The following is a 10959-nucleotide window of genomic DNA, read 5'->3' as shown; positions in this document are numbered from 1 at the left end:
GTTAATCCAATAAAAATAGAAATTATTTGAATTATCTAATTTCTTGTTGGCAATTTCATGACTTCTCGATATGCTCGAAAAATGAAAGCTCTCTCGGCAAAGATATTTGGAGACTATTCTAGTGACCCACGTGATCAGAAAATATATAAGCTATTTGCAACAAAACCCCCTTATAAGGAGGAACAATATGTGAATTATTACCCACCGTATAGAACGTGGGATCATTTATCACGAACTCTCAGAAATTATGGTCTATATCGGTATTATTACTATCTTACTTTGTAGTGATTCACATTTGGATTTTATGGAAATGATGCAAAAAATGCGAGAAAATTCTAATCGTGTTAATCAATTCACAAAAGAATTACGCAAAAAGCGAGAAGTAATTTCCAACAAATCTCGCACTGAACGCAAGTTGGAAACAGCTGGTGTTAAAAAAAAGTATCGAGTTTTTTGAACGATTTTTTTAAATAATTTTTTGTCGTTTAAAATTTAAATTAGGTATTTTCTACTATGGTCAGTAGTGATGCTATTTCCTGTGCTGTAGGCATTTTGTAATCCAGAGATTTCAAAATGATGAGGCGCGCTTCCCTAGGGGGCGCTGACTCGTGTCAAGGGAGGCTCGAAAAACATATCAGAAACATTTTTTTAGAAAATCAAAAATTTATTTAATTTAAATAATTTTAACACATGCAAAAGTGATTCGAAGGGTGAGATCAAGTTGCAGATTTTCTTGATGAAAATGATATTGAAGATGCAAAATTGTTCAGGGATGATGACTGTATTGTCAAATTTGCCTACTTGGTTGACATTTTTGGGAAATTGAGTATATTGAATAAATCAATGCATGGACCACAACTACATTTATTCGCTCAAAAGGACAAAATAAAAGCATTTATGAAAAAATTGGTATTATGGAAATCAAATATACAAAAAATATCTATGACATGTTTCCACTTTCAAATACCTTCTCCGCAATAGTGAACATTGAAGCAAACAAAGACATATTTGCTGAACATTTGGATTGTTTGTTGAAGCATTTTGCTCATTATTTTAAAGATATCGACTGTAAAACGTTAGAATGGATACAGAATCCATTTATTGATGAAGATAATGAATTTGCATTGACAACTTTTGAAAAAGAACAATTTATAGAATTGTTATGTGATACATTATTGAAACAAAAATTTGAGAAGGAACCGCTAATTTATTTTTGGGTGAATATGAAATTTTGTCGGATAAAGCACTGAAAGTTTTGTTGCCATTTGCTACCTCACATTTATGCGAAACTGAATTTTCTGCACTAGCTGCAATGAAATCTAAATATCGAACTCGTTTAGTAGTGACTAATGAGCTAAGAGTAGCACTCTCTTCAATGACAGCAACGACGTAATCTATGAATTAAAACTTTCTATTATATGATTTACCATTGTAAATGCGTTATTATTAAGCACTTTTCCCCTTGCCATAACAATTATAGCAAGGCATGTGAGACACAGGAAACAATGTTATTAGTTATTCTCTTCCATCTACCACGGTCATGAGCAATTGATCTCAATGCACCCGCCTGTTAGCTTTTCCTGGTTCGACCACAAAAGCATTCCCCTCCGAACATGAAATAATTCTCAATCGCCACATAAGCTAGAGCAACGATATCCATACGCAGAATATGCCCAAAAAGTCTCCATCTGACTCCCTTAATATCAATGTTTAGAGGCCTACTTGTGCAACAATATATAGACAAGGAATTCTCTTAAAAACTTTGTTAAAAATAAATAATATTCTTGGCTTATTGTAAAATCGTTTAAGTCAATGAAAAAAGGCATTAAAAACATCTAAAATTTATCTTATCCCTTGTTATTATTAATTTTTTGGATCCTTAGGTGATTATGAAACATGTAAAGAAAAATTTGAGGAAATTGGCAAAAAAAGAATATATTAAAAAATCATATGCATTTCCGTTACAATGAACTAAAATATACTTGAGTAAAGCAAAAGAACTCTATAAACACATTTTGAAACTCAATTTTTTAATTGTATCTAAATAGATTCTAACATATATTTCATCACCTTGATTGGAAAAAAGTTGAAATCAGCAGACAATCTTGAGCACCTGAGGGAACTATCGAGGAACAGAGGGACTTGGAAGTAATTAACAAAACGCATCCAGGACAGGGTGGCACAAGCGAGATAACTTTACTAACGTTATGTTGCGTTGTGCTTATTAAAAATATATTTCATCAAAAGCTTAGATGTGATCATCGAGCTTTCTCAAAGATTGAATCACTAATCAAAACCAATAAAATAAACACTAAAACATACAATATCCCAGTAAATAGAAAAGCTAAAAATTGAAAACTACAACGATTAAGTCGTATCACGGAAAACGAATAGGCAGTAAATGTCAAATTACTTATCAATTTATTAAGAATGTGAAAAAACTAATAGTTACAACTAATCAAAAATTAAATTATTTCAGGTATAGAGGTAGCAACAAGAGGTAGAATATCCTCAGTTTTTAGCATCCAATTCTCAGGTTTCTTTGAAATTCTCTTCCAAAACTCTCCATGCCTTGGTTCATTACGCACACACTCTCTAAACACTCTCAGTTGCTCTTCCACTGTCCCATACTTCAATTCAAACTTATACAACGTCGCCCAAGCATCGCCAAAACTCGAATCCACATTAACTGCTCTCTGGAACCACGTCCTTGGCTTAGCTGTAACACCCATGCTCCACAAAGTTCGCCCAGCTGCCAAGAGTACGTTAGGGTCGTGCTCGCAATGGTTGAATGCATCCGCCAATTTAGCTCTTCTCTGCGGTTTGTCTTCCATATAAACAGCCTCAGCCCACAAAACACCAGATTGGGGACATTCTTGAAGTGCTTTTGACATTAACCAAGATGCAGTCTTCTGTTCTCCATGAATACGTTCCAAACGAACGGATTCTAGCCACAATTCGGGAGATTTTGGGTTCTTTAGTCTTGCTGTCTCCAAAATGTTGCGAGCCTTTGTGGCTACGTTTAGTCTAAGTTCCATTTGAGCACTCATAATCCAAATTTGTAGACTATTTGGACATTTTCGGACTCCACATTGGTAAAATCGACGTGCCTCTTGAATGTCATTCTGCTCTTCGCATAGTCGACCCATCAGTAAATAGAGTTTGGCGGATTCAGGATGTTTCTTTAGTCCTTCCAAACCAAGAGCACGTGCCTTCTCCAACTCACCAAGACGTCTTTCCAAAGACACAGATTTTGTCCAAATCTTACCAATAGTACAAATAGACACCAACTCGAGGATTAGAGACAGATATTCTGGCTCTTTCCAAAAGGCTTCGCGCTTTCTCAAACTCGCTGTTCTTACTTTCAAGCTTAACTGCCGCCAACCAAATCTCCTCACTGTTGGGATTAGCTTCGAAAGCCTTCGAGAGGATATTTCTTGCTTCTGGAACATTTCCCTATTATATTTGTAAGATATATAACCTCCAGCCATTCTGCCTTTGCAAACATCAGCCACAATACCTCAGTCTGCGGGCAACCAACAACTGCCTTAGCTAACAACTCCTTCATATATTTTCTATCAAATATACAAATAATACTTACGTGGTGCCATGCTTCTTTTCAAAGAAAGCTGCGTTGAGCCAAACGGATTTTTTATTAGGAAAATGTTCAACCGCATGTTGATAGACGGCACGTGCACATTCAAAACTTTCATTCTCAATAAACTAATCAAATAATTACATCTCAACAAAACCGTCTCTGCGTCTTCGATCCACGTACTTTTTTGATACTCGGGCTCCACGTCAATTGCAATGACACATTTTCTTTAAATAAATTAATCAAAGATTACATAATGGCCTGTGCTGTTATCACACTTCCTGCTGCCTTCTCACACTCTTCTGCGTCCTTCATCCACTGAGCTCTGTTGATCTCCACCATGTTGGCTCGTAGAGAGGTTATTGCTACAATTAAAACGAAAAGAAAACCTTTTTCTATGATTTTCTTTACATTATTAACATTTCCGTGAGCCTCCTCGAGTTTGGCTGCAGTGATCCAAATCTGACGGTCAGATGGAATATTTTCACGTGCTTTATTTAAGACCTTTCTAGCGTTCTCATAATCCTCCAATTTAGCAAGTGCCAACCACAGCTAAGAAATAAACTAAGAAAATCAAACCTCTGAACTATCAGGACAACATTCAACAGCTCGAGTGAGCATAAGTCTGGCGTCTTCCTCTTCTTCCAATTCTACCGCGAATTTCCACAATTTGACTGAATTTGGAACAGCAATGAGAGCTTTGGTTCATCAGATAATCAAAAAAACCTTGTCTGAGAACTCTCTTCTTCTTGTACAACTCAGTCTCTAAACTAGCTGCCTTGATCCACAGTCTAACAGAGGTGGGAACATTTCGCACTCCTCGGGCAACAGTTACCTTTGCATCCTCGATGGGCTACCAAGTAACGGGACAGACTCACCATCAGACGACATGCCTCTAGCCACACGTCCTGATTGGTCGGACACATTTCACAGGCAGTGTTTATTAGATTCCTTGCCTGCTGAATCTTCCCAGTCACTTCTTCCATTTGGACAGAAGCAATCCAGGCTGAGCTGTAGATTAGATTCGACTACCTTGAGGGTTTTTTGGGTTTGTTTCACGTACGGATTTTAGCAATGCTCGAATCCTCTTCTCATCAGTCGGGTTCCCTCCTCTTCCACTTCCATGATTTGGTATCATTGACTGCATATCCGTCAAATAGCCTTTGGGGTCCACCACAGTCTGTCCAGTCACCGAATCCGACACCTAATTAGTGTTGGCATAAGAAAATATTTTTCAAAGATAAAATAAGTTCACAAACCTTAGTAAGTTTAATGTCCATAAGAACGTTACGAGCTTGGCCAATCTTGCGGATATCCAAATCCCCAGGAGTAGTGATTCCACCTGTGAACGGAGTTGTGACTCCTCCGTATTTCTACATCCATTTCCTCAAATTAAGCATAACCTGTTCCAGGTAGTTCACACTCCCCACATTTCCCAGATTATTAATGGTATCGGCAATAATATTGTCCGGAATAGGTGTATATCTGATATACATTAGACAAGTCAATCATACTGTTCTGGTCGTGGATTCCGAACACGTTTATTCCTGGAATCCCCCACCTCAGATATAGAATTCCATTCCTCTGCAGTAAGCGTGGCCAATTGTCTCTAAAGATTAGACAAGCCGTCACTTTTAGATCGGAAAAATTTTGCTGGATTTTGGGATTAAGCATTCGATACTTTTCAGTTTCCTGTTTAGACCTACGTTCTCTTCTTTCTTTCCTTCTCTCGTCCATTCTTTTGTCGATCAATTCGTATATTTTGTCGGCTTCCTCGTCGTCTTTCTCGTATGGATCTTTACTACATATGGCTTCTGCATATCCCGTGAACTAAAAATACTATTTTGTATCGTTATACTTCATCGTAGTTTGAGTCATTTAGATTTTCATTATCAATTCTAGGCATTTTAGGGAAAGAATCAGCACTGGTTTATTAGAATTAATAAATTTTACTTTTCTTCCATTGCTCGTGCTGGTCCAATGTCAGAACGTGTAGTGAAGCCAGTTGCTCTTGTTGGATTATAAAAATATTTCATACCCTCTTCCTACACCTGGGACATAGCCTGGCGGGGCTGTTTGCTGCATAAAAAATCTTTTTTGTTTGGTTACGAGATAAGTGTGTGCCATTATTATTTATAAATAAATATTGGTAGAATGCACACAAACAACTAAATGCTTTTAAAATTTAAATTTTTATAAAAAAAAATTTAAATAAACACTAAATTTTATTTTATTAAAATAGACTATTCTAGTTACTGAAATCTAAAATACTTAGTAAAAATCTGTTCATTTCGTATTTCCTTTTCACGAATTATGACATAGGTTTCAAACCTATGTGTCGCTACATTTTGATGTGTCACAAAAAATTTTAAATATAAAAAATTAATTTAATTAATAAGAAATTCTACGCTCCTTTTCTGAATTTTCTGTGGACACAAATGTGGCTATTTTAGCGAAGTCTGGAGGAAACAATGTCTTGACTTTTCGGAAGATCGAATGTCTCAACGAGTTTGGGATCAAATAGGATGCAAACAAACTTTCAATCTGCTGCTCGAGTCGTCCAACCAACACCGCCGCGCTTGCTTTCTTTCGGCAGCATCCCCGGGCAGTGGAGCTTGGCTTTGTGCATTCTTGAACGCCCCATCTGGCACTCTTCGCGATGATGAATCGGTAAGGATCGGAATCTCTTTGCGCCTCGGACTAAGGCAATATGTCCCGCACGTATGTCGTTGTGGCTGCACTGTTGACCCTTTAGGTCTGCATCCATTATCGTGCAGGAGTAGTGCCGGACGTTTCCTGAGGCACTCTGCTATGAATGACATCATACGGAGAACCTTCGACTTGGCGGGCTTTCCTTCGGTTCTCGAACCACCGGGTCTTTACCGCGGTGACGGGAAACGTCCTAATGGGATGACCCTTTTCCCTTTTAAGTGCGGAAAAGGCCTCGTATGGGAAGCAACCTGCTGGGATATATTTTTGCTTCACATCTAACTTCGTTTGCTCCGGAGGCTAAATCTGCTGCTAAGAAGGCTGAAGATTTAAAGCTATCCAAATATTCTGCCCTTTCGGAGGAGTTTTTTGTGGTGCCGATAGCGATGGAGACTTCGGGTGCTCTTGGTCCAAAGACGTAAAAGTTCCTCTACAAGCTCAGGGCCAAAATCTCCATGCGCATTCACGATCCTCGGGAGGTGGACTGGCTTTTTCATCGGTTCTCGATCGCTGTTATCTGGGGGAACAGTTTGGCGATCCGTCATGCCGCTGGTTCTCCCATCGATTAATCTTTTAACACTTTTGCAAAATATCGTTTACAACAAAAAAAAATTAATTTAATTCATATGAGCTTTTTTGAAATATTTATATTTTTACATACGCATACTCCAGAATACAGAAAAATCTTCGACTTCGTATAAAGAATTCAAAGCATATGGACGTTAAAATAGAACTAAAATACAAGAGGAATTCCATTCTACGGAATATTAAAAGAAGAGTACGCTTACTCCATCTAAGAACACTTGAACAGTATGCCAAAGAAGTTGAAAAGCTCAGTTATGGCCCAAAAATGTTCAGAGCTATTCGATTGCTAAACAGAACGAAAAGGCCCAAAAAATTAATTCTACACGATGACTATGGAAGGAGGATGTTTGATAAAAAAGAGATGGCCGACAAAATTGCTACTTACTTCGAGTCCCTCTTCAAAAATGAAGATGAACACATATTTCAGTTTGTTGGAGATCCTAGAAGTTTAACTGTTTTAATTAATATCACTGAAATGCAAACTGCCCTGCGGAAATTGAACAATTGTAGGAATCCGCGTATTGATGGTATTAATGGAGAACTTTTAAAATAGAAGTTATCTTCCAAAACGCTATCGCTATCTTCCAAACGGGGTACCGCAGGGTTCCGTGCTGTCTCCATCCCTGTTCAATCTTTACTTGCACGACTTCCCGGCAAACGACCCTAACAACTTGACACTATCTTACGCTGACGACATTATTATTGCCTCAAAACACGAAGACTACAAAGCTGCCTCCTTCAACCTTCAGCAACAACTCCACTCCGTTGAGAATTGGCTCAGAGAAAACAGGCTCGAGGCCTCGTCCTCCAAGTCCTCGGTCACCCTATTATCTTCCGACAGAAGACAATCAAACATACATCCCAACCTATCTCTCTTTGGCTCTGTTCTCCCACTATCAAAACACCCCACTGTTCTCGGACTAACCTTCGACCCAACGATGTCCTTCAATAAACATGTCTCGAAGATCTCTGACAAGGCTAACAGGCGTACAAATATCCTGAAAGCAATAAGTGGTCGCATCACTGGTGCGCAGAAACCACTTCTCAAACGTGTGTATAAACAATACATTCGCCCTGTCCTAAGCTACGCGAGTCCGAGTTGGGCTCCCTGTCTTTCTATGAGCTCCTCTGTGGCTCTCCAATCAATTCAAAACAAAGCCATGCGCATCATATCCGGGTGCCTGAAATCAACACCCATCGACCATCTGCACTGTGAAACCAACCTCCTCCCGATAGAGGAACATCTAAACATGAGAGGAGCACAATTCCTATTCGCTTCGCGAAAACTCTACCACCCTTGCACTGCCCTAAACACGCTAAATGACAACGGCCGTGCATTGAAGAACACGCCTGCCAAACTATACTCCCGGGTACTTGCCAAAATCAATGGCCTAAACCAATGTTCACAGCCAATGAAAAAAATCCACGACTTCATTTCAACGTCGTCCATTCTAAGGCTGAAGCCTAACTCTGTCCTCAACAAACTTCCTCCGGAAGTTCACCCCTCCGAAATGCTTCTGGAGCGTTCCGCTCAGATCAACCTTGCTCGTTTCCGCTCGGGCCACCACCACTCACTAAACTCCTACGCTCACTCATTGAACGTCGTGATCTCCCCGGTATGCAACCTCTGCTGTGCCGAAGATCACTCAACTGATCACCTTTTCCGCTGCCCTGTTCTCCTCCCTGTCCGCAGGAAATTTGCTGTCCACTCCCCCGAGGTCCTTTGGGAGCAACCCGCGAAGGCGCTGTTGTTTCTGCTAGCTGCCGGTCTCATACCCTAATGTGAGACCGGGGTTATGCAACAACAACAACAACAACAACTTTTAAAATACTCACCAAACTCACTCGCTCATGCGACATACTAAACGGCATATTTACAACACATACCCACGTTCCAGTTGGACAAGGGGTTCTAATTTCTGTACATAAACCAGGGAAGCCGGTTGGGCCGGTAGAAAATCTCTGGCCTATAATTCTTTTAACATCATTACGAAAACTACTGTGGTTGATTGTCCTTCATAGAATTTCTCCTACCATGGACAAATTCTTGTCTGTGGGACAGAGTGGGTTCAGAAGAGGGAGGACTACGGCGGATATTGTGTGGACACACAGATGGATGTGTGCCATTACACAGAGGTTCAGGAAGGCGGTTCACGTACTGGGGATAGATCTATTTAGGGCGTTTGATACTGTTTGCAGGGAAAACTTATTCAGCTATTAGGAAAATTGTTGGATGACGACAGTTTGAGAATGACACGTGTCCTAGTTGCGAATACTGATCTGGAAGTGTGGGTTGGCTCGGCACTCCGCAAGGTGACTCCTTATCTCCGATCTTATCGTCATCTATTTGGAAGCTGCTTTTCATGATCTGAGAGCTAAAATTGGCCATGTAAAAATATTAATATATGCGGACGATATAGATTTTGTTTCAGAAGAAATGAATGATATCAGAATTGCACTTGACTACACGCTCCTGAAGTATTTGGAGAGTGGTTTTTGAAAATGAAGGAACAAAAGACTGAGTTCATTACAGTCAAACGAGAAAGTAAAGTTAATGAAGAGATATGGAGGAGATCAAGAAAAGTCGGGTCACTACTTGATGACTAGGAAGATGTCCAACGAAGAAACATACTGTCAATATTAGCACTGAAGAGGCTCAAATCGACATGGCTAAGCTATATGCATCTCACAAATCCCGTAAAAGTACGTTTGTACAATGCTTTCATCCTGCATCATTTTACTATACAACTCAGGAAGATGGGAATTGAATCAGAAATGTGTAGAAAATCTCAATGCTTTTCACAGAAAACAACTAAGATCATTACTGAATCAAGAACCAAGACTTATACTCCGTTTTCAAAACAGAACAATTATATGCAGCTATTACCAGTGTTCCCTCTAAGCGAGTGGTAGCTATGCGCGCTGGGCACATTGCATTGTGCAGCGTTATAAAGTGACGTGTGCAAAAAATTTTTGGGGGGGGGGAAAATTTTACAATTAAAAAACCAATGGTTAAAAAAATAGGTCTAGTCAATTGGATATTCTCTTCTGTTTTTATTTTGTATCCAAAATTTGTATACTCGATCAAGATCCACTGTATTCCCACTTGTTAAATAGAACTTGATTCGCATGATCATCTCCAAATGGTCAATCTCAAGTCTATTACGTAGTTTAGTTTTGATACAGTTCATCAAACTAAATCCACGTTCAGCATCAGCACTCGACGCTTGAAATGTGCCACAAATATCCACAAATGTTGCAGTGGCTGAAAATTTTTTCCAGTTCCTGCTCGAATTCTTCTTAATTTTATTATTGAATCTGAATGAATTTTATGGGTAATATGTCTCTTCAGATAATCCAATTTCCATATATCCCAGGTTTTTCCACTCGCAAAATCACAAGTCGCTTTAGCGTCGCCACATATTTTACAAACAACTCCGCAGTCTTCGGAAAAACTAAAAATATCACCCAGTTGCACATGTTGGGGAATTTTTGAATCTGGTGTTAAGGTTTCGACGTACTCTATCAACCATTCCGGCTTAAAAGAAGGAGAATTTTTCTTAAGTCTCATATCAATATTATAGACACGTTTTCGTTTTGAAATGAAAATAAGAATATATAAATTCATATAAAAAATTAAAAAAAATAGCAATTTTTAATATTATACTTTCTACTGCGCAGAAAAAAATTTCGCTGCGCAGCAAGGTGCAAACTGCTGCGCGGCCGCGCACGCGCGCAGCTTAGAGGGAACACTGGCTATTACTAAGAGCCGATGGGGACTCTCTGGCCACATAATAAGAATGGATTCCTCATTTCCTGCCAGTAACATCATGGAAACATACTTTCAATGCTCTGGAATTTCTCGAGAAAGGCCACGAACAACATTATCATTAATCTTAAGTAACGACCTTAAGCATGTTGGATTGCTACTGGAAAATACAGACGATCTAAACAGCCTCCGAAAAATCGCAATCTCAAGAAGAGCGTGGAGGTGTCTAACAGACAAAATCTTACGGGGTGTGGCACAAACGATAAGAAGATCGTAACTTTGTTTCTTGTTGTTGCAGATG

General features: G+C 39.2%; 1 pseudogene; it reads right to left on the bottom strand.

Moving 5' to 3' along the window:
* Positions 1 to 2409: 2409 nt before the first annotated feature.
* LOC115231050 lies at positions 2410 to 5091 on the bottom strand (annotated as a pseudogene).
* Between the last annotated feature and the right edge of the window lie 5868 nt (positions 5092 to 10959).

Source organism: Octopus sinensis, unplaced genomic scaffold (genome assembly GCF_006345805.1).
Source record: "Octopus sinensis unplaced genomic scaffold, ASM634580v1 Contig17270, whole genome shotgun sequence".
Lineage (NCBI taxonomy): Eukaryota > Metazoa > Mollusca > Cephalopoda > Octopoda > Octopodidae > Octopus > Octopus sinensis.
This window is presented reverse-complemented; position numbering and strand designations above follow the sequence as displayed.